Below are 24,189 nucleotides of genomic sequence, written 5' to 3'. Positions count from 1 at the left end.
TCAACTCAGGAGGCTTAAGTGATCATGGGCAGCTACTATTCTGACAAATCTCCACAAAAGGACACATTTAAAAAGTGAACATAGGGGCGCCTGGGTGGCGCAGTCGGTAAGCGCCCGACTTCAGCCAGGTCACGATCTCGCGGTCCGTGAGTTCGAGCCCCGCGTCGGGCTCTGGGTGGATGGCTCAGAGCCTGGAGCCTGTTTCCGATTCTGTGTCTCCCTCTCTCTCTGCCCCTCCCCCGTTCATGCTCTGTCTCTCTCTGTCCCAAAAATAAATAAACGTTGAAAAAAAAATTTAAAAAGTGAAGATAGTAGCTGGGTTTGCAATGCATGCATTTTCAAAACACACGGTTCGTCACAGAAAATACTGTTAAGAGACACAAAGATGTCTGGGAAGAGTATATCCTGGCATGCAGAGTATTAGATATGTAACAAGGTAAAGCAGAGCTGAAATGACTCAAACACTCTAAGCACTCAGTGATTTAAACTATGATCTACAGAAATGTAGCATCATGGTCACCTAGGAGCTTGTTAGAAATGTAGATTTCTAACCTGAGTCCGAGGTACAGATCACAACCTGAATTTAAAAGAAGTAACGAGGTGACTGATTGAAATTTGGGGCAGCACTGCTCTTTTGGATACTGTTGTTGAGTAGCAGAACATTTTCACCAAATCCTACACGTAAATCAAATGCTTAATCCAGAGAGATTGCACTTCTATAATTTACATGGAGGCAGGATTACCAGCACCATACTAATCAAGGCCCCTGCTTGTTCCTTGGAATGGCCCAAAGCATCTCTAAGAACTCCTAGAGATTGACAGTGTAGAAGAACATTGACCCTAGTCTTAGAACTTTTGGACAGTTTTACCTCAGGTTCACAAAATCATGTTGATAAACCTCTGAGACCCAAATTGGTCTAGAAGTTGTGTACATCACCTACATTTCATCTCTGAATTAAAGATAGGATTTTATCAAAATTCTGTGGGAGAGTGAGTGGCACCAAGGACATTCTTAAAAGTGGCAAACAGTATGTCTGGATGTCTTCCACTGTACTGTAGGGAAGGGTGGGTAGAGCAAAGGAAAACAGTCTACCATCCATGAAAAATATCAAAGGTTTAGAAAACCAGTATGTCTTAAGTCTTCAGAAATAAAACTTGTAATAAGATTAGTCTTTACAAATGATATTTAAACCTGGGTTCCTTGAATAAATTTAAAAATACTGTATAGAAGTCCTATGTTGAAAACATGATCATGCAAAATATAAGGGGAGAGTAAAAGAAACTTCAATAAAATTGGGTAAGACTGAAAGGAAGCTAACAATATAATAGTGAAATTAAGAACTATGTTGAGTGTTTATAACAAATAACACTAGAGAAAATAGGATCTGTAGAGGATAGAATTGAGGAATGAATCCCTTTGTGATGCAGACAAAAAGGGAATATAAACCTGAAAGTAATGTGGTTGTGGGGGTGGAGAAAAGAGTGTTTTGCCATACAGTCGTGCTGGCCAGACACAACCAATGGAAAGGAAAACTAAATTGAGCTGGGTCGGGGCGGTGGGAGACAAACCAACAAACAAAAGCAAAAAAACCAAACACTGTTCCGTAATGTTTTGAGGACTTGTCCTAGTATTTAAAAATTTTTTCTGCAAACATCTAATGAACAAAAGCATAAACCAACAATAGATGTGTATTTTAAGACAAAAATCGTTAAGTGTTACACTTTGGCATAACAGTAACACCAGAAAACATTGAAGCAGTGTGTAAAGTTTAATTGGTAAACCACCATAAAATTGATAGTTTTGTTACCTATTTGTGTAAAGGTTATAAATGTTTTCAGATACTTGTTGAGTTACTAACTATGGAATCAGTCCAGAAAAATCACAGTGAATTGTAGTTGATTACAAGGCAATTTAAAATCACAGTGTCCTTCCTTTATTTGTAATATAAAAATAACACAATCGGGTTTATAATCTCATGAATCAGTAAAATAGTATGCAGTAGTGACAGTGAGAAATTTGTGTAGCTACCTAGAAAAATATTACACCTTTTCTATTAGACCTTTTTCATACCAAAATAAATTTCAAGGTGATTAATAAAAGAAACAAGATGATTTTTATTTAGTAAAACTGAGAGGAAAGTATATATAAGAACTGTAGCAGATAAAAAGCAATTTATTCCAGGAAAATGATTTTAAAAGTCAAAAAGTGACAATATTTTGTTAAACTATTGAGGGCACAAAGTACTATACATATTTACACAAATGTGTAATCAGTGAGAAATCAGTGTATAATAAAGCAATCAGCCATTTTCTCTTATAAAATACTGTGAATAGGTGCCACCTTTACAGGAAAACTTGAATAATTGATGTCAAATATCCAGTAATTCAAATCACAAAAACAAGGTAGACACCAAGATGTTCATCATTGCTTCATTAACACAAGTGAAAATTAGGAACAGTTCAAATAGGGTAATGTTTTTAGAACTACAGTTTTAAAATGTCTCAATGTTTCTTAAGCTCTGTATTATATATATAAAAAAAAAAGTTAGAGTTAAACTAATTACATTTGAGTAGTCATTTCTGAATTCCTAAACAGAGTTTTTTTTTTTGACAATTGTGAAATGCTTTAGAATTTATAAATTACTTTTTCAAGTATATCATTTTAGTATTAAATTTTCCTTTTAAAGCCAAGAAACTTAAGGAATGAAATTATTTATAAACAGTGGAATTAATTTATTAAGCACCTTTTTTTTTGTTGGGGGGGACTTGTTCAATTTTATAATTTGCTTTCTCCACTTTGCTTAATATTGGAGAGAGTCATCTCTGTAGGCTCTGTCAGTAAGTGTCTCTGTGCTCTAGTTTCTGGATGTGTTGACTCCATGGAAATCACTGACAAGGGAGGAGACGAATGGAGGAGAAAGAGGTATTAACTGCTCTGGCTCCCTCCTTTCTGTTACAGTGTAACAGCGGCTGAATTTTCTATCCATAGTCATAAGTACAATTATACACTCCCTCTTCCACAGCGGAGCTGTCCCTGAGTCCAGTGTTAACATTTCTTCCGTTATCCCTTCAGGTCTGGGTGGGTGATAAGGACTTGGTGGTAGTCTTAGACCCAGTGTGTTTGACAGTCTGTATTGGTTAATTTAACCCTTCCTACCTCACTTCACTTAGCCCACTATGTCCTGTGCCATCTGTATACGGTCAGGGTCATGATGGATATGGATACCCAGGTAGTTAATGGCTCTTTCAATTATATCCTAGAAGAATACGTAGTATCCGGGTTCAAGACCAACGTTTATCTGCTTTCTACTGTATTAAGCTGTACATAAGGGGGAATTTTTGCTTTAAACACTAAAGACAGGATGTCCTATGAGACAAAAATACTGTTTGGCTATTCAAAATATAGCCATAGACAGAAAGGATTTATTATATGCACTTACTAGCACAGAAGTTTTTCTTACCAAGTAGACAACTCAAATTACGTGTGAGGTCACTAGTTCTTTTATAATGAAATGTTATTATCAATTGGGTGCAGTGTAAAGTCTTTGTGAAGGTGGACAACATGAGAAGCAGGGAAATCACTGACATAGAAACTGGGAACAATAACAATAAAAATGAACCCATTTGTAGGGAAGTACCCAGAACAAAACAAAAACCTTTACTGACATGATTTCTAAAAAAAAAAAAAAAAAATGGACACTGCATCTGACAGGCAAATCATTGAGCAAATCCAGTGGTAATTATCTGTGATAATCTTTATTTTTAGGTTTTGAGTTTTCTACATGTTGTTGATATTGTGATATGTGTCCACAGTGGAGAGACTGGAGGATACATTTTATGAAATAATTTGGCTTTTGACAAAGCTGATAAGTTGGCAAAACCATTGGGTTGCTAAATAAAAATTATAGCATTGTATCACACATATTTTGTAAGTCAGAATTCAGAGTATAATATTTTCTTTACTAAAAAGAACCAACATTGAAGTAACTGATACAGGTGTAAGGGCAAAGTTAGGAGAGGGCTGGATAGAGGAGTAACACAAATAACTGTGAGATTTAGATCGCATCCTAGCCCTGGAGAGTTGTTGAATTGCATGAGACCAGTCACCCTCTTTGACAGTTACCCAAGTTGCTTCTGAAATCTAAATATGCCCTGTAAAACATGGGTTTAAGTTGTAAACACCACAATCTCTGGTACATAGTAAATGTTGAATTAACTTTTTCCCCCATTTAGTAAAGATAGATCAGTAAGCAAATAAAAGCAGAAATAGAAGGTATAATGCAGGCCTATTAAATGCATACATAAAGTTTATCACAAGAAAAACAAAGGAATATGTAGTCAGATGTGTCTTAATTATTAAAAATGTTAGAACATTCTAGTCCCAAAGGGCACAGGAAACAAACATTTCTTCTAAACCTTATAGCTGAGGCTTCAAGTAGGAGTAATGTAGACAAGTGAGACCTTAATGGTATCCATCTGGCAAACACAATAAGCTATTTCCTAAGGAAATATTTTTTTCAAAACCAATGGGAGGACCTAACCCCTAAACATAGCTTGTTAAGTCCAATTGTATAAAAGAGTGAAAGTCAAACAAACTAAGTTTATTTTGAGAGAGGGCAAAAACAGGGTAGAGGTGGATAGAGAGAATCCCAAGCAGGCTCCACACCGTCAGCTCAGAGCCTGATGTAGATCTTGATCTCAGAAACCATGGGATCACCACCTGAGCCAAAATCAAAAGTCGGACGCTTAACCGACTGAGCTACCCAGGCACCCCTAGAAGAGTGAAATTGTATAAAAACATGGTCCCCTAATGGAGGGTAAAGTTACTTTCCCGTCTTTTCTTGGCTAATAGGTATTTGTACAAGGAGCTGTGGCTTCCAGCTGTCTTCACAAAAACTAAGGTCTTCTGGAGGGACTTCGGGCTACTACCAGGGTTGGAAGGGGCAGTAGAGCCAGCAGGGTTAAGTGTTTTGTCCCCAGAATGAGAGTTTGATTTTTAAATTCTATAAACATTTCCAATAGAGGAATGAATGTACAATACTTAAAAAATACAGCTATCAACTGGGCCGAGCAACTAGTTTGAGGTTGTGTTCCTTGTCAAGTTCAAGTGCAGGATACTGGTGATAGGCTGATAAGAAAATTAGCATTACCCTGTGAAAATGATAATGCTAAGAATCTGACTTCAATGGATGAACTCATTAGTACCCAGGTGAACGATGGGAGTTCCTATGTGCAAAGACAACACTTTGATCAAAAACATCATAAGAGAAAATATGCCTGGAGAGGAATTTTCTGGCAAGAAAATGAAGAGCAGATACAATTAGGTATTGTGAAAAAAAAATTATTGCTGTAAGAGATTGAGACCCAAAATACAAATAATTTTGATCTGACATGCTAACAGGAAGGTGGGAAGGATTTGGAAACAGCAAGTTGTGAAAGATAGTGAGTTTTTATTTAGTGTTTCCTAAACATGTCATGATTCCCCAGTGGTGCAAGCTCTCGGCATGCAGGACCTGAGTGCCAGCAAATATGTACTAGCTGTGCTTGTGGCAGACTTTTTATCCTTGAAATTTCATTCCACATGCTTGCATTGTGAGTACCTCAGAGAGGGCTTCTGGTAGGAACTTAAAATATGCCTGCCTTTAGCTTTCTTCTTGATCATTAAGACTTGGGTTGTATTTTTCTTAACATTTACTAAAATTACTAAATGGATTAAAAATTTTTTGTCAGGTCACCTGGGTGGCTCAGTCAGTTAAGCATCTGATTCTTGGTTTTGGCTCAGATTGTGATTTCAGGGTTCATGAAATAGAGCCCCACATATCAGGCTCTCCACTGACAGCGAGGACCCTGCTTGTGATTGTCTCTGTCCCTCTCTCTGTGCTCTCCCTGGCTTGCAGGCAGACAGGTGCGCTCTCTGTCTCTGTCTGTCCTTCTCTCCAAAATAACTAAATAAATAAAGTTTTGTGTACTTGTTACTTATTTACTACCTACCTCCTCTCCGTGTGGAAAGATGCTACATCACTTGTTTTCTCTTAGATCTTTGACACCACCTGGATAACCAGAGCTTACCAGTGTTTCCTGAATGAAAGAAAAAATGATGAAAGGAATGAGTAAACATGGTGTATTTACCAACACTATTTCAAGTGCTACCTTGGGGTTACTTACTTTGACCAATATCTTTTGTGTGTGTGTGTGTACCTTGAATGGAACCTAGTCATTGATGTTCTCTCTGAAGCTCTCTCACCTCGAGAAAACCCTCATCATCTTTATTGTCTTTTATGTCGTTTGACATCTTGGCATGATTCAAAATGTCATGTATGATTTCTGCATCATGAGTGCAATGGACTGTTTACCTCCATATTCTGCTTTTTATATACTGGCATGAAACATGTTACCGATTATGAAGGGATGGCTCTTGAGGATAATTTATAGTAGTCGTTTGGTAAGAAGTTACTTTGTAACCTGGGAGTTGTTACTAAGACAGAGGAAATTAACATTGTAAGAACAAAACATGAAATACTACTGTTTTGAAAGCTGTTCTGTATTTACTTTTGAGTGAAATTCTAAATATTGTAAAATACGCATCTTTAAGGTTTTAATAAGATAGAAAATTCTGTAACATGTATCTATAATCAACTAAAGTTTTCATTATTACAGGATTTGAGACCTTGTAGTCAAAGATGGACGCAGATAAAAGATTTGAGGAACTAATTCCCAATTATAATTCTGATTTCTTAGGATGGACATTATATACTAGTAATATAAATAGCAGTATCTTAACTGTTAATTAGATAAGACTGCAGGTTTATAGTGGTTGTAGAAATGGACAGTAATAATCACTGATAAAACCCATCCACGTTTTAGGCAGTACACTTAAAGTAGACAGAAAATATGTAATATTAAATAACACTTCTTTAACATTTCCTATTAACATGGTCATTTCTAAGCATTTGATACACTTAACATACATAATCCTTAAAGAGTTCTTTCAGGATACTCTTGGCATTTTAGTACAGGATGAAACTTGAAGTATATAACAAAGAAAAGCTATGACCAGAGTGACATCCATTAAGTGACAGATGTGGAATTCACACTGAGACATTCTGTCAACAGTGTATATACTCTTTAACCCTGGGATAGACAAGTTACTGGAGCTTATTTGAGCATTTTAATGTTGACAACTTTACTTTCATTCACCACAGGTTTTAAAAGCTAGGACAAAGTTAAAACCTGACAGAAATCACTTGTAATTATTCACTTCTATTCACCTAATAGAGTTGATAGTAGAGTGCTTCATTACATTGAATCAATGTTGTCAGTGTTATTCAAGCACGTTGTAGGAAGTGAGTGTATCCAGATACACTAAAATATTCTTTGAAGACCCTAAAACATCATTATTTGAAAACCCTAAAGCATCATTATCCCTGCCTGCTGACTTAGCATTGGCTATAGCTGGCTCTGTCAAAACCATGCATCTATGGTTTTTGGTATAGTTTCAGTACTAGGTAATTTAAAATAGCAATAATTGAAGGAAACCATATGATCATCTCAAAAGATACAGTAACAAAATCTAAGAAAAATAATTGACGATAAATATGAAGAGTAAACTGGGATGACAAGAGGAGTATTTTGCTGAATGATTATGGCAAAACTGAGAGCTTTCTTACTGAGATGTGGAATACAGGGAGGAGGAGTAGTTTAACTATCTCTGTGTCATGACACTGGAAGTACTAACCTGTACAATCAGGCTGAAAAAAAAACAGAATTGGAAAGAGAATAACATAACTGTCTTTATTAGTGTGTTCCATATAATCTTCTGAAAACAACTTGAGTTTAAAAAGCTTAGCAAGGTTTCTGGACTTAAAAAAAAAATCAATATAGTAAAATTAGGTGGTGACTTGAACAAAAATTGCAGGTGAGCCACTACCATAATTCCTCTTCTCCATGAAAGTAATGAGAACATGAAAAACATTGTCAGTGTCAAATTTTGTCCAAACTCTGCAAATGAAGTACAGGCTTTCAGCAGTACAGGTAGTGTTTATTAAAAAATAATAACGGAATCTTGGTAAGAACAGTGAATCTCCACTCCTTTTTCTGATATAACTCTTAAAACCAGCAACCTGGGGTCAGGAATAAGTGTGGAGCTCCTTAAGAGCCACCTTCCCAGAGAATTGTTACTCCCCCCCCCCCCCCCCCCCCGTCCGATTCGCCAATGGAAGACCTTGCTCTTAATGCTTTCTTTATTTGATCTCATTGAAAATTAAGTGTTAATAGCCTTTTCAAAAAAGTTTTATTTATTTGGAGAGAGTGTGAGCAAGGGAGGGGCAGAGAGAAAGGGAGAGAGAGAGAATCCCAAACAAGCTTCACAGTGTCAGCCCAGAGCCCGAAGTGGGGCTCCATCTCACCAACCACAAGATCCATGACCTGAGCTGAAATCAAGAGTCTGACATTTAGCTTACTGCCCACCCAGGTGCCCCATCTTAACAGCCTTCTTTAAGGTCCAGATATTGGAAACAATAAAATGCACTTTTTTGACATTGCACTTGCCTATAGTAGAGGATGAAAGTTAAAACAATAGGCTAATTCCAAAGCTTGAAAGTAAAATCCAGGAAACAAGATGTACGTGTGATGGTTTGAAAATCTCCAGTATCTTTCTCAGTGTCAAAATGGCCATGCACATGCATAGAACTTTGTATATGCTGAGAACTGTACACAGCACAGGAGAACCCGGAAAATATTGGAATCTCTAACCCAACGCTGAATTTAAGGTTTTGCCAACACAGGAAGTAAAGATAAGAGTTAAACAGTAGTATCTTGATAAGTTTCGGTATCACCAACATACACGCAAAGCCTCTTAGGAAAGACTGGAAGATATGTTGGTTCCAGGAATTTAATGAAATGCCTGTCCAATTATTAGCTGGCCAGTAAGAAGCTGAGGAGAGACTTCAGTGGCCACAAGTGACAAAGAATATTAGCTGTCTTGAATTAATTCAGAAAGTCATTAAAAACAAAATAACAAACAGACATAAAAACCAACTTTGGGGAAAGAATACAATCTAATTTCTGGAGTTGCCACATTGCACTAAATAACCAGTTTAAAAAGAAAACTACTAGGACTTGCTTCCATAGCATATGTACTAAAACTGGAACGATACAAAGAAGATTAGCATGGCCCCTGAGCAAGGATGATCAGCGAATTAAGTGTTCAAAAAAAAAAAAAATACTAGATGAGGGAAAAAAAAAAAAGAGTCCATGCTCCAGGAATTAAAAATAAAAGCCAACAATTACCTCTAAAGCCCAGGTGTTGGGATTAATAGAAAAAAAATGTACATCAGCTATTTCACCTGTGTTCAAAGGACTGGGGGAGGGGAACTTCCTCTTTAAAAGAAAACTATGGGAACATATCTCACCAAAAGAGAAGATTAAAAAAGAGCTAGAAATCACATGAAAAAGAATAAACTTGAGAGTTTCTAGAGTCAAAAAATAATATGAAAATGTTAAATATGGGATTCTGCATGTAAGGAGTCTGGAAGACACGATTTTGTCCTAACACCTAAGGAAAAAAAAAAAAAGAACAGGTTGAAAAATAATTGTTCTAGGATCCATAAGAGAGGTAAGGACACAGGGAAAAACCACGATTCCCACTATTGGAGAAAAATAGGCAAAAACAAGGAGTCAAAGCTCACCAGAGTAGAGACGTAGGAGGGGAAACTATCACAGGAACTAGTACAGGGGTAGGAAATCTTGACCTGTAGTTGGTGAAATTTGGAGGCTCACTGTGTCTCCTTCCCTCCCCCAAATTTTGTGGGATTTATCTCCAGGAGCTCTACCAGTTTCCCACAGTAAACATCACTCATACTTCTCTTCCTACTTTTTTCAGGGAAATGGAAAAGTAACCCTGTTGATTTATGCCAGAGACACGTTGTTCTTTTTGATAATGCCTGCCCTCAGAAGAAGCTAACCAGAGCCTAAGTGACCTGAGGGAAGAGAAATACCCAGTCCAGTCAGTTCTAGGCTTGCATATGGCAGAAGGTGAATACTCCAGCCCCCTAGAGCCATCCTGCTGTACATAAGGAAGGCTGCATACTATATAATTTAACCTATATGACATTCAGGAAATGGCAAAACTATGGAGACAGTACTAACTTCAGTGGTTGCCAGGGATTGGGGTGGGGATAGTGAATGAAGATGAAGAACAGAGAGGATTTTTTGGGCAGTGAATAGACTCTGTATGATACTATAATAATGGATACATATCATTATGTTTTTGTCAAAACCCATAGAATGTAAAAGAGCAACAGTGAATATTAAGGTAAACTATGGGCTCTGGGTGATAACGATGTGGCAGTGTACGTTCATTACTTGTAACAGCTGTACCACTCTGGTGGGGCACTTGGTAATGGGAGAGTCTTCACATGTTTAGGGGCAAGGAAGTACATTACAAATATCTGTACATTCCACTCAATTTTCCTATGAACCTCAAACTGATTTTAAAAACGGCTTAAAAATACTGTAGACGATGAACAGGTTATTTGTTAGAAGAAATTATTAGCCAATTTGAAGCTAGAACAATTGATATAATCCAGTGTGAACAACAGAAAGAAAAAAATGAATAGAAATGAGCCTCAGAAACCTGTGAGACATCATGTGGGCACCTGGGTGGCTCAGTGGGTTGAGCCTCTGACTCTTGATTTTGCCTCAGGTCTTCATCTCATGGTTTGTGTGTTCAAGCCACACATCGGGCTCTGAGCTGACTGTGCAGACCCTGCTTGGGATTCTTTCTCCCTTTTTCTGTGCCTGTCCCCCACTCATTGCAGGAACATGCACATGATCTCTCAAATAAAAAAGAAATCTGTGAGGCACTATCAACTGTATTAAGATATGCGTAATGGACATCCGAAAAGAAGAAAGAAAAGGACAAAAATACTGGAAAAGATAATGGTTGAAATATTTTCAAATTGGATGAAAACACTACACACTGATGAAGCCCAACAAATTCAAAGTAAGATAAACCAAAAGAGATGCATACATGGACACATTTTGAGAGCAGCAAGAGAGAAGGTATCTCTCACATACAAAGAGTTGTCAATCTGATTAACAGCTGTTTACTCATCAAAAACCATGATGGTCAGGAGACAATGGGATAACATGTTCAACTGGTGATGGAAAAGAAAATAAGCAACCAAGAATTCTCTATCCAACAAAACTAAAAAAAGTGGGAGAAATTAATGCTTCGATAAGTGCCCAGAAAATTTATGTACATAAGTCCTACAAAATACAGGAAGTTCTCCAGGATGAATTGAAAGGGAAACTAGATCATAACCTGCAAGAAAGAAGGAAGTAGAGCTGGTTGATGTACCTAAATAGGTAAATACAAATGACAGTATAATAATTTTTGAAAAAATCTTAGACACAATACTAGAAAAGTGAAGACAGCAACGTGTAAAAAGGAAGTATAGGCCATGACCAAGTGGAATTTATTCCAGGAATGCAAAGTTTGTTCAAAGTGAGAACCAATGATCTATTTCACTTCACTAAAAGAATAAAGGATCCGAAGCCCCATGTCAAAACAACTGCCAAAAAAGCATTTGACAAAATGCAACTTTTTATGAAAGAGAAAATGCTTAACCACTGGGAATAAAAAGTATATTACCTTTCTATACATGCTGGAACAAATTATCATTATCTCAGTGGTTTATGCAAGACAATTTTTTTTTCATACTTGACAGTTTTGTAGTGTAGAAGTCCAAAATGGGCCTCACTGGAATAAAATTAAGGTTAAGTTACATTCCTTTCTGGACGTTCTAGGGGAGAATCCACTTTCCAGACCTAAGTAATTGGAAAGATACTCCATAATCATGAATTGGAAGACTTAATCTTTTTAAGACGGTAATAACCCCAAAATGGATCTACTGATTGAACATGTTCTCTATAAAAACCCTTTCTTTTTTGTTGTTGAAAAACTTGACAAGCTGATACTAAATTTCATATGGAAATTCAAGTGATGCAGTATAAGCAAGACAATGTTGAAAAAGAGAAGCAAAGTTGGAGGATTTTGCAATATCAAAAGTTACCACAGAGTTCCAGTAATGAAAACTATTATACTGTCATGAGGAGAGACAATGGAATAGAATTGAGAGTCCGGAAGTAAACCCATAAATTAAAAATTGATTTTTGATCAGATTTCCATAATTTCATGGTGGGAGTGAAAGTAATTAATCTTTCTGACAAATTTGGTGGAAAGACAACTATATGTGAAATTGACACCTTATGTCTTGCCATTTTTAAAAACTGACTCAAAATGGATTGAAAATTTGAGTATAAAAACTGAAATGATAATATTGTTAGGAGAAAACAAAGACCCAATTATTATTTACATTGGATTAGGCAATGGTTACTTAAATGTGACCCCCTAAACAAAGTGCCAAGGAAAAAAAAGATAAATTAACTACCTTGAAACAGAAAAAAATTTGACTCAAAGTAAACTGTCAAGAAAAACCTACAAATGGCAGAATGGGATATAATAATAGCAAATGGTTTATTTGAGAATCTAGGATTTAGAATACATAAACAAGTCTTAGAACATAATGGTACACAGGTAATTAACCAAAATAAAAAAATGGGAATATGGTTTAATTATTTTTACAATTAAGTTGTAAAAAGAGCCAATAAACACATGAAAAGATCTTCAGCATCATTAAATATTAGGAAAATGCAAATCAAAATAAAAAAGACCACTTCACACCCGCTCTACTGGGTAGAATAAAAATATGCACTTTTGTAAATTTGCCATGGATGTGGACAAATTTGACCCCCTCATTAATTGCTGGTGGGAATTTAAAATGGTTTCAGCTCTTCGAGAAAGCAATTCAGTGGTTCCTCAAAAAGTTGACTGTAGTGTGACAATATAGCTCAGCAATTTGAATCCCAGGTACTGAAAAGAACCAAAAGAACAAACTAATTGTAGATCAATGTTCATGGCAGTGTTCTTAATTGCCTAAAACTGGAAACAGTCCACATGTCCATCAGTTGGTAAATGGATACACAAAATGGTATGTCCATACAGTGGAGTATTCAGTCATAATCGAAGAAGTACTGGTACATGCCACGATATAGGTGAGTCTTTAAAATATGTTAAGTAAAAGAACCCAACTCAGAAGTGTACATAGAAGTTTAATTATCAATGATCAACGATGGATACATTGATAGAGGCAGAAAGTAGATAAAGGGTTTCCAGGGCTTGTGAGTAGGCAGTGGGAAGTGGAAGTCAAAGGGCCTGTGGTTTCTTTTTGAAGTGATCAAAATGCTGTGGAGTTACATACTGATGACAGTTGCACAGCTTTGTGAATATACTAAAAATCATTAATTATAATTTAAAGGGGTAAACTTAATGGTATGTCAATGAAAGTTCGATAAAAATATGTATTAATAATGAATATTTAGAAAGTGAAATGTATAAGAAAGGTGCCGTTTACAAGAGAATCACAATCAAGTACCTAGAAGAGAATCTAACAAAATATGTATACAGCCATCACAGAGGGACTAGTCAGACTTCAGAGAGAGATGAAAGAATTAAAGGGCAAGCCTCCCTTGTTAGAGAATTGGAAGGTTCAGTATTAAAAAGGTGAAAATTCCCTGAAAACTGACTGTAAAACAATCAGAATAAGAATGACAACAGGTGTTGGGTTTTACTGTGTTTTGTTTTGCAATTCAGCTAGCCAATTATGAAATTTATAGCAAGGTGTAAATGGCTTCGGAAAGCAAAGACATTCTTGACGTAAAACAAACAGAGCGTCTAGAATATAACATGACATATAAAACTGTGGTAAACAAGACCGTGTGTTGTATGCAGAAGGGTAGACCAGTAGACCGGTGGAGCAAAATAGAGAGCATAGAAACAGATGTTTGCCCCCTGTCATGTTTCCCCATGACAGAGGGGAAAAAATAAACTTTGATCCCATCGAGGTTTAGAACCGATACTGTATATGTCAAAAGACAGCATGTGTTGGTGAGGATGTGGAGACATTGGAACTGTTGCACTTTGATTGGTGGCTTTGCAAAATGGTATAGGTGTGTGGAAAGCAACACAGATTCTGCAAAAAGTTAAAACAGAAATTGGCACGTGATTTGGTAGTCCCTCTTCTGGGTATTTATACAGAAGAATCAAAATCAGGATTTCAAACAGCTTTTAGAGCTCCTGTGTTCATCGCAACACTAGGCACAATAGCCAAGGTGTGGAAACAACTTAGATGCCCAAGGACACATGAGGGGATGAAGGGTTTAGTATATCTAACGGGGGAGTACGTTTCAGCCTTGAAAAAGAAATTCTGCCCTAAGTGACAACATGGATGAACCTCAAGGACTTTATGCTAAGTGAAACAAGCTAGTAACAGAAAGATAAACACTACATGGTTCTGCTTACATGACGTATATTTAATCATCAAATCCCTAGAATCAAAGAGTGGAATGGTGGTTGCCAGGGCTGGGGGAGGGGGAAATGGGAAGTTACTAATAAACAGGCATAGAATTTCAGTTAAGCAAGATGAACAAGCTTTGGAGATCTACTTATGTTGTACCTTTAATCAATGTATCCTTAAGGTTTATTAAGAAAGTAGATCTCATGTTAAGCATTTTTACATCAATAAAATTAAGTTTTAAAGAAATCAATACACTCAATGTTTCTATTTTTTTAGTATTATTTATTAGTATTTGTTGGTCATCATTTATTTTTATAACTATGCTTTCCCCAAACTCAGGATATCAGTGGATTTCCATGCATAAACTTAGACTACACAATAATCAGTATATAACAATTAATACTATATACATAGAATGCTTTTGTGAAATTAAAATTTTTTTGTTTGATTTTTTAAATATTTATTTCTTGAGAGGATGAGTGAGAGGGGAGCAGAGAAAGAGGGATACAGGATCTGAAGCAGGCATTTTTGCTGACTGCAGAGAGCCTGATGTGGGGCTGGAATCTCACAAACCATGAAACCTTTACTTGAGCCGGAATCCAGGGTTGGGTGCTTAACCTACTGAACCACACAGGTGCCCCAGGAAATTGTTGTTTTCTTTATCAAATCACTATATGCCATTAAAAGTTATTTTTACATAGTTAGTACACTTAATTCTGTTGTACAACCTGTGTTCCTAAAAATCATTGCACTGTGCAAAATAGAATAAAAGCCAGAGGGCTTACAGAAAATGGAGTTACAGGAAAAGCATTTAACAAATACTTGTCATCGTGACATAACATACATAGAGACCTAATTAGGGAATGATACCATAGTTTTATATGTTACGTGGTTAATATACATACATAAATACTACAGTAAATAAGGTACTTTACCTTGTAAAAGACCTAACATTTGCGTGTGGAGGTGGGAAGTGTTTCTATTTGTTAGTTATTGTGAGATGATAGAAGGTGAGGTATGTGAAATCAGAAGTAGAGTTGTAATATGAGATGTGGATGGTGGTGAATTAAGGTAACTGGCATATGTTTGAAGTGTGTGCATGTGTTTTGTATGCTCCTGCATTGTTCCATTCAGTGAGATGCAACTTTCTGAGTTTACCCAGTAGTTGTCATGGAAAAAAAAATTGCACAAATGCAGCACATAATTTGTGTTATGCTTATATTGTTCCCTAACATAACAATTGCATTGAAACAAATTCATATTCTCAGAACAAGTGTTCGAGTAGAACTGACTGCAAGTCGCTTTTTCCCTTCTGAATATTGAGGTATTTCAAATACAATTCACTGAGTATGCTTTACTTCTGTTTAGATTCCTAGAAGAATACTATGTGTAAACTTGTATCAAATTTAAATAACATAAATTTAATACATAATATTTTAAATATCTCTGCAGAATCCATATAGACTTTTGTGTTTTATTTTGCTTACAGATAATTCGTATTAATCCAATTTGGCAACTTCCAAAGAGAGTAGAAGAAGTAAATGTGTATATTGAATTACAGATTTATTCCATTTTTTAAGTACTAAGCTTCTTTAAGTGAAACACAGATTAAGTACGCTGTGTCCTATGAAGTGAATAAAATGAAAAACTGCTAAAATGTGTTCACAGAGTTCATTTTCAGGTGCTGTTTTGCCCTTGCCTGTATGAACACAGTTCTTTGTAAAATCAAGTCCCTGGGAATGGCATATGCATCTATGAGCAGGGTAGAGTCTTAATGCTGGTAAGAGGTTTAATGTTGTGGGGATCAATAAGATACCTAAGTGCATTCTTAAGATGCTGGTTGTGCAGTATTTATTGCTTTTGATTGATTACTGAAATATGAAATACCGCATTTCCATAAGTAGTTGTTTTTCTCATAAACGAAATACAGAAATCAAAGAGGAAAGTCGAGCTCTCAAAGAAGACTTGGGGCATTTTCCCCCCTAGGAAATTATTATGAAAGGAGTACAACACAGAAACCAAAACTAAGTATGGAAACTTAGTTTGGAAATTTTAAAAGCCAATATGCTGTCAGTGTGCCAAATGGTGCATATATAATTAATATAATGCAAAAAATAACTATTATAAATACTTAGTATACTGTGTTTTTTAAGTTTTAAAATAAAGATAACAGTATATTAATAAGTGCTTGGCTTTTAATCTGATTGAGATACATTTTCAGGGCATTTCAATGTAAAAATACTTGTGAATATTTGAAATTTCTGGCACATTTTGAGAATTAGAGCCACTAAATCGAGCCAGTTTCTCATAAGCACATATTACAAATGAACTTTTATTTATTTATTTATTGGAATTACATCAGAATTATTCATTGTATCTTATAATATTTTCTCTCAAAGTCTGTTTATATTTACTTGATTTGAACTGCTCACTAATCCTGAGAGGTTGGCTCAGAATGGTGAAAGTAGAAATGATTTCAGAGTTAAGCTCGTTTTACCAATAAGGAACCTCAGGCCTGGAGAGGAAAAAAAAAAAATGAACTTCTATCATGCTACCGTTGAAAACTATTTCTAAATAAATTTTTCCTTCTTTTTTTTTTTTTTTTTTTTCTTGATGAATTGCTACACTTTGTTACTGGTGGCATCAGAGAAATAAGCAGAAAAGACTTAGCCACTCAGTATGTTTTTTTTTTTTTTTAAACGTTTATTTATTTTTGAGACAGAGAGAGACAGAGCATGAACAGGGGAGGGGCAGAGAGAGAGGGAGACACAGAATCTGAAACAGGCTCCAGGCTCTGAGCTGTCAGCACAGAGCCCGACGCGGGGCTCGAACTCACGGCCAGTGAGATCATGACCTGAGCCGAAGTCAGACGCTTAACCGACCAAGCCACCCAGGCGCCCCTCAGTATGTTCTTTTTAAAAATTGATAGTTAGGAGTGCCTGGGTGGCTCATTGGGTTAAGCGTCTCACTTCAGCCCCGGTCATGATCTCCCAGTTCGTGGGTTTGAGCCCCGCATCGGGCTCTGTGTTGACAGCTTAGAGCCTGGAGCCTGCTTCGAATTCTGTGTCTCCCTCTCTCTGTTCCTTCCCCGCTTGTGCTCTCTCTCTCTCTCCTTCAAAAACAAATAAAAACATTAATTAAGAAATTAAAAAAAATAAAACTTGATGGTTATTTTTTAAAACACTTTCCGGGCTCTTGGAACCATGGCTGAAAATGTTAGAAAATTCCTTTGGTGGATCAAAATGTAGGTGATGAGAGATTGCCCACATAAAATAAAATAATAACAAAGCAAATTGAATAAATTGCAAGAGAAGGCACAGGTTGGGGGCGAGACCTCCTGCTATATATGGAAATATATACATTTTTGGCCTAAACTTGCATGCATTAGCATAAGAAGTATTATGTTTATGTTTCACTGCTTTAATAATAAAATAGTAATATATAAATAAAATCATATACAAATGAAAGCATATATAAAGCATATCTGGCTCTGATTGGAATACAGATTTTTAATAACGGGAAAGGCCATTATAGTTGTCATCATACGAGCTAAGAAAAGAGAACAATTAGAGAACATATGATCCTTACTTAGAGTAGGTAAGGGCTAGATGGGAAATGAAATGACATTTTTTGTAAACAGGAAAAGCTGAAGTAATACATATAAAAAGCAGTGGTATATATGGTTAAAAGTAAACTAGGATCCTATTGTGGAAGGCAAAAACCCAGAAGACTTATTAGTTCATAAGTGAAGCCATGGGTAGTAGAGAGCATGTGAAAGCTACTGAATAGGGGCGCTTGGGTGGTTCATTAACTTAAGCGTCTGGCTCTTGACTTTGTGTCAGGTCATGATCTCATAGTTCATGGGTTGGAGGCCCACATTGGGCTCTCTACTGACAGTGGGGAGCCTGATTGGCATTCTCTCTCTCCTCCTCTCTCTGCCCCACCCCCACTCGTGTCCTCTGTCTTTCTCCAAATAAAACTAAACTTAAAAAAAAAAAAGTTAAAAAATATTTTTTGAAAAGCTATTGAATAATAGGGGCACCTGGGTGGCTTAGTCAGTTGAGAGCCCGAGTCTTTATTTCAGTTCAGGCCATGATCTCACAATTCATGAGTTCCAGTCATCCAGCATCAAGCCTGCTTGTAATTCTCTGTCTCATCCTCCTCCAGCACTCCTGCATGCACCTGCTCGCTTGCTCACTCTCTCTGTCTCTCAAAAATAAATATTTAAAAAATGTTACTGAATAACAGAGGTGGTTGGAGTAAGATTTACAGGGAACGAAGAATGGAAGTCAGGGAGAAAAAAATTTGTAATCGACCCTATATAGTTGTGGTCTTCGTATTTTATAATATTAATAGACTGGTCTACTTTATGAAAAAAAATTGTGGCTAAAATCGTAAAACTTAGATCAAACTCTTACATTGGTAAATGATGTGTCAGTGTACATAGTTGGCCAATTTAGGTTTAGATGGAAAGATAAAAATGATAAACTGTTTTCTGTGACTCTGGAATCAGGCTAAGTATGAATTTAATAAATAGTTTCTGTAGAACAAAACCAGCGATAAAATATTATTATGGGCCTTGTATCTATGTCTCATTTTTGAGCACATACTCTACAAGAAGCTGAGGTGAGTGATGTGAATCTCTTTGCTCAGAACTGTGAATTTCCACGTGCATCTCAGAATGGAGGTACTTAACTTACCTGAGTGTGAGGCATATGCAGGGTGGCCCCCAAGACCAAGACCAAACCTAGTGACTATTTCTTCTGGTACGCTACTGACTGGCTATCTATACCTATCATGAAAGAAAGATTGGCTCCAATAAAATGCTGTAATTGAGCGGTGTGGATTCCCAATGTGGTATGTCCCTAAGGAATTTTTAATGGTAATTTTTAAATGTTTGACAGAGAAGGAAGAGTGTGTGAGAGAGAGTAAGCAGGGGAGGAGCAGAGAGAGAGGGAGGGAGGGAGGGAGAGCATCCCAAGCAGGCTCTGTACTGTCAGTGCAGAGTTTGATGTGGGGCTCCAACCCATGAGCTGTGAGATCATGACTTGAGTCGAAATCAAGAGTCAAATGCTTAACTGATGCACCGACCCAGGCGCCCCTTGAATGGTAACTTTTAGGATGTGTATTTTCTCTTTGAGTATCTGAACATAGCTCTTAGAAGTGGAGCTGCATTTTTGTACTAAAGTTAACTATAGCAAGTTAGTGTACATATTTTGTCATAGACGTAGCATGATAAGGGATTGTGGCTAAAGTATGTTTCATAATCAGCTTGCTTTCTTTAGAACAAATTAGTTTATATTTTGTTTTCTGAATGGCATTATCCACTTGTTGAGTTACACCAGAGATCATTTTTTGGTAGTTAGTATATTTTAACTGAAAAGTAGGGTTTAGGAGAGAAACGTTAAAAGCATTGAAGTCTGGCAGAATAGGGAAAAAAATAATTTCTTGGTTTTGTTGTCTTTACTACCCTACCTACCTCTGAAAACCAGAAAATATCAAGTCCCTTAATTTCAGGAAATCTTCCTTTTAAGGGCACATGTAAGTATATGAACTAAAATAAGTGGTTTCTGTGTTGTATCCCAGAACGCTTCATGTAACCTTTATAAAAACTGTGTCTTGTACTTGTTGGAATGAGCACTGAGTGTTAAACATAGGGGATGAATCACTGGAATCTGCTTGTGAAATTATTATAGCACTACATGCTAACTTGGATATGAATTAGAAAAACAAAACAAAACTGTATCTTAGGTCATTCGAAGTGATAATCCTGAATACCAAACTAGTATAAGAACAACTGAATTTCTTAGAGGTATACAGGATTTGGGAGAATAATTTGAGTGGATGCATTCAAATTAACAACAATGATTATATCCAGGATTAACTTAATTTTAACGTATCCAGGAACACAACTCCAGAAAACTAAGTCCTATGTGATAACTTAAAGATGCACTGCTAAATTTGTTCGTATCATAACACAGTCTTTTGGACTAAGCCATCTGAATTTTTATGAATTTTTTTGGACATTAGCTCATTTTCTATTTTGAATTTAAAGCACAGAGATACATAAAGTCATAATTCTCTTGAACTATAATATCAATCTTTTGTTTAGTGGTTAGGTGTTGAAAATCATTAAACACTGGCAAAAACAGCTACTAAGTTTAGTAGCCCAAACTTAATCTCTGTATCCACTCATGTAGAAAATAAGTATTAGCTTATTACCTTAAAATCAGATTGAGCCAGGGAATATGCAGGAATTAAATATAATAGATTACCTTTATCAATGGGCTCTTTTAAGTTCTTTTTCAGATAGAGGTAGAGGAATTTGAAAGGGGGAAACAATGTTAAAATGTAGTGTTTTTTTTGGTTCTGTTTTGTTTTACATCTTACACGTCAATTTTAAAATGCTTAGCCTCTTGAAATACTGAAAGCAGAGTTAAATTAGCTTCTTTTTGTGTGTTCAATGTGTATTTACCTTAGTATTTAAAAGCTTTCAAAGTAAACTATTAGGGGCATTTTTCATGACTCTGATCTTCTGGTAAAATGTTTTTCTTCAGATTCTGCTGGAAAAATAACTTCGTGGCCTAACATTTATCGTTTCAAAATATTAAGTACCCACTGAAACCCAGAACTATCTATATGCTTGGCATAGAGACAAAATGGTGATCAAAAACATATGCCAGTATTTTCATGGAGTTAATGGTTTGGTAGCTCTGCCTTAATTCAATATATATTAGCGTGTCTGGAATCATTATGATTGCCATAACTCAGAGTTTGGGGGGGCGTGTAGTGTGCTATTAGAATTGAATGTATAGACAACACAGATGGTGCTAAACATTGTACCTACGTTGCACAGAATGGCCACCCACAACAACGGATTACTAGCACAAAATGCCAATGATGTCACAGTTGAGAAACTTCGATAGTGTATAAAATGGCATCGATTAAACAGTTCCACTGTTGAATGCATGAATACCATCCAAGATGAGTACTTTGAAAGAAAGGAGGCATGGTTTTATGAGAACACATAGCAAAGAAATTTGACCTAAACTGGAGTCAGTGTAAGCCCTCTTTGAGAAAGTTAACTGAAATTTATCTCAAGCTAAAGTGTTCATATGTATATGATGGGGTGAGGGCATCTTGTGAGGAGGGTTCAAAACAGAAGGGATAATGGAGGAAATACGAATTCATACCAATATGGCAGGAGTCCAAAGGTTGCTGTGAGGGAAGACTGGTGGGGTAAGTAAAATCACTGTTGTGTGGATCCTTTGAGGAACACAAAGCTACAGAAACATCTTAAAGTGGGGCTTGATTAGATCCACAGGTTTGAAAATATGACTCTGGCTCATTAGAGTGAAATTACAGGAGTACAGAGTTGATGACAGGAAACTAAAATGTTTTGGCAGCTAATACAGCTATCAGTTACCTGAATCAGCAGTAAGAATAACGGTGGCAATATCCATGTTTGTTGAACTTGCACATGACAAAAGAAGGACTTTTAAAACTGACGTATAAAGGCAGTGAAACTGTAGTTTTAACCCAAAGAGGGGGGCAGGGAAGCTTTGCATTTGGTGAAAGTGTATGTAAGCAAAGACTTCAGCCCTCTTTTTAAGATGTGTTGTTGTTTTCACCAGAGACATTGAAATGCAAGGTACACTGAATCAGCCAAGAAAAATAATGTAAAAGACAAAACCAGAACTTTCTGTCCAATACACAGCACAGGAAGTACTGTACTTAAGCACATGGTTCAGGATTAAAGTCAAGGAAAGCCACTAAATGGTTAACGGTTTGGTAAAGTGGGGCTTTATCTTTCTCCTGAGTCTGTTCAGTAAGCCATTTCTGCCTTAGCACAGAGGGAGCAAATTAAAGGGTTAGCTTTCGCTGAGCATTGTGTTTTGTTCATAGGTACTGAGAAAATGTTGGAATTGCTGATAAAGTGAATGACTAGTGGCAAAGGTACTTCTTCCTGTTGTAGAAGCTACTGTTTTTCTACCTTTCCCAATAAAGTGAGGGAATTACCAAATCCTGATTTACGTACTCGTTGCTGTTTAAAAGAATTGGTAAGGGAAGTTGGAGAAGGTAGGGAAAGAAAATATAAATAGCATGAATTGTAGCTAATTTTTACTTCAAAATAAATTATTTTCTAATCTTAAAGCTTTTTTAAAAAACTCTGGAAAATAGTTAAGCCTATTTTGTTTAAAGTTGGTAGGAAGAAGGGTAGTAAAATGATATTGATTCAGGTCCAAAGTTGAAACATAATCTCTGGTTATGAGATGGCATTAAAGCCATTTAGTCAGAATCAGAGAGAGAAAGGTAAATTCTTGCACAGTGAGCTTTGCACATAACTAGCATCTGTTTGAACAACCTCAGAGAGAGAGAATTTAGGAGATAAGGCAGATCATGGCATTACAGAAGGCAATACTCTGTATTGAAGAATCATTTCTGAGAAAATATTTCTTTAATCCTTTCCTACCCTTAGAGTTGTCCTTATAATCCCCTTTCTTCATTCAGAAGCAAAATAAAGCTACCCTTCGAATGTTGGAGATGTTTCTATTTTAATACCCACCCATCAACTGCTTACATGCTAGACTATTCATCACTCTATCCACACTTTGAAAATGGCAGTCAAAACCAATCTCAAGGTACTTTTCTAGATACAGGATGATTGGTTCTGGGAATGAGAAGACTGCAGTTTGTTGTCATTTAGCCATTATATTTCTGATACTCAATTAAATGAATTACGGCTTTATTAGTCAGGATCTATAATGGTTTTACTGATAAGGACCAACATTTAACTACTTTTTCTTATAAGGACTTATTGCTCTGTTGATTAAGAAACGATGTAGAGGGGTGCCTGGGTCGCACAGTCGGTTATACATTCTACTCTTGGTTTCAGCTCAGGTCACAGTCTCACATTCAGTGAGTCTGAGCCCCTCAGTCGGGCTATGCGCTGACAGTGCAAAGTCTGCTTGGAATTCTCTCCCTCTCCCTCCTCTCCCTCCTCTCCCTCCTCTCCCTCCTCTCCCTCCTCTCCCTCCTCTCCCTCCTCTCCCTCCTCTCCCTCCTCTCCCCCCTCTCCCCCCTCTCCCCCCTCTCCCCCCTCTCCTCCCTCTCTCTGCTCCTTTCACAGTTGGGCATGTTCCCTCCCTCTCTCCCTTCCTCTTTCCTTCTCTCTCTCTCTCTCTCTGTCTCTCCAAATAAAAAAACATAAAAAAAGAAAAATGAGGTAGACATTACACTGGTTAAATCTAATTTCTACAATGCTTTGCCAAAACTTGTTACATTATTTCATGACCTGAAGATGTTGTAGTTCAGTGAGCTTAACGCTCCCAGAGTAATTACATCCAAATAGTAAGGGTGATGAATTCAGTTTTGGATGTGCTCATTTCTATATTCCCATGATACCTTCAAGTAGAGATGGTTTCCTGAAAAGTTAGAGGTTTCACCCACTCTCGGAAAGGAGAGCATTCCTTTTGTAAGCCACAATGGTGTAAAGTGAAGAAGCAATTATAATTAATTTATAATGTAAAAATTTTGAGCATTCCCAGACCCTAAAAATATTCTCTCTCAGGCTTTTCTCATCCCTTAGGTCACATCTTGGAAATGGATGCAGAAAATAAATCAAAATCAAGCACAGATGCTCACAGACGCAGTTCAGAGCTATGGTGGCTTGATACTGCGAAGCTGATTGTGGTTCCTTAAGTATGCAAAGGAACGTGCCAGTGCCACTGTCCCTGCTTGGGGCCCTCACTGACTCTAGAAGGGCCCTCTG

The 24,189-nt window shown here is 36.7% G+C and overlaps 1 protein-coding gene and 1 non-coding gene across 8 annotated transcripts in view; both read left to right on the top strand.

Moving 5' to 3' along the window:
• The window catches only part of DMD (dystrophin), a 2,379,610-nt gene that overhangs the window by 103,255 nt on the left and 2,252,166 nt on the right, over positions 1–24,189 (top strand). The window lies entirely within an intron of this gene.
• LOC111558816 lies at positions 9,118–9,221 on the top strand. The gene has a single exon (XR_002739954.1). It is a non-coding gene; the product is annotated as a U6 spliceosomal RNA (small nuclear RNA).

Source organism: Felis catus, chromosome X (genome assembly GCF_018350175.1).
Source record: "Felis catus isolate Fca126 chromosome X, F.catus_Fca126_mat1.0, whole genome shotgun sequence".
Lineage (NCBI taxonomy): Eukaryota > Metazoa > Chordata > Mammalia > Carnivora > Felidae > Felis > Felis catus.
Note: the sequence above shows the minus strand (reverse complement) of the source record. Positions and strands in the feature narration are given on the sequence as shown.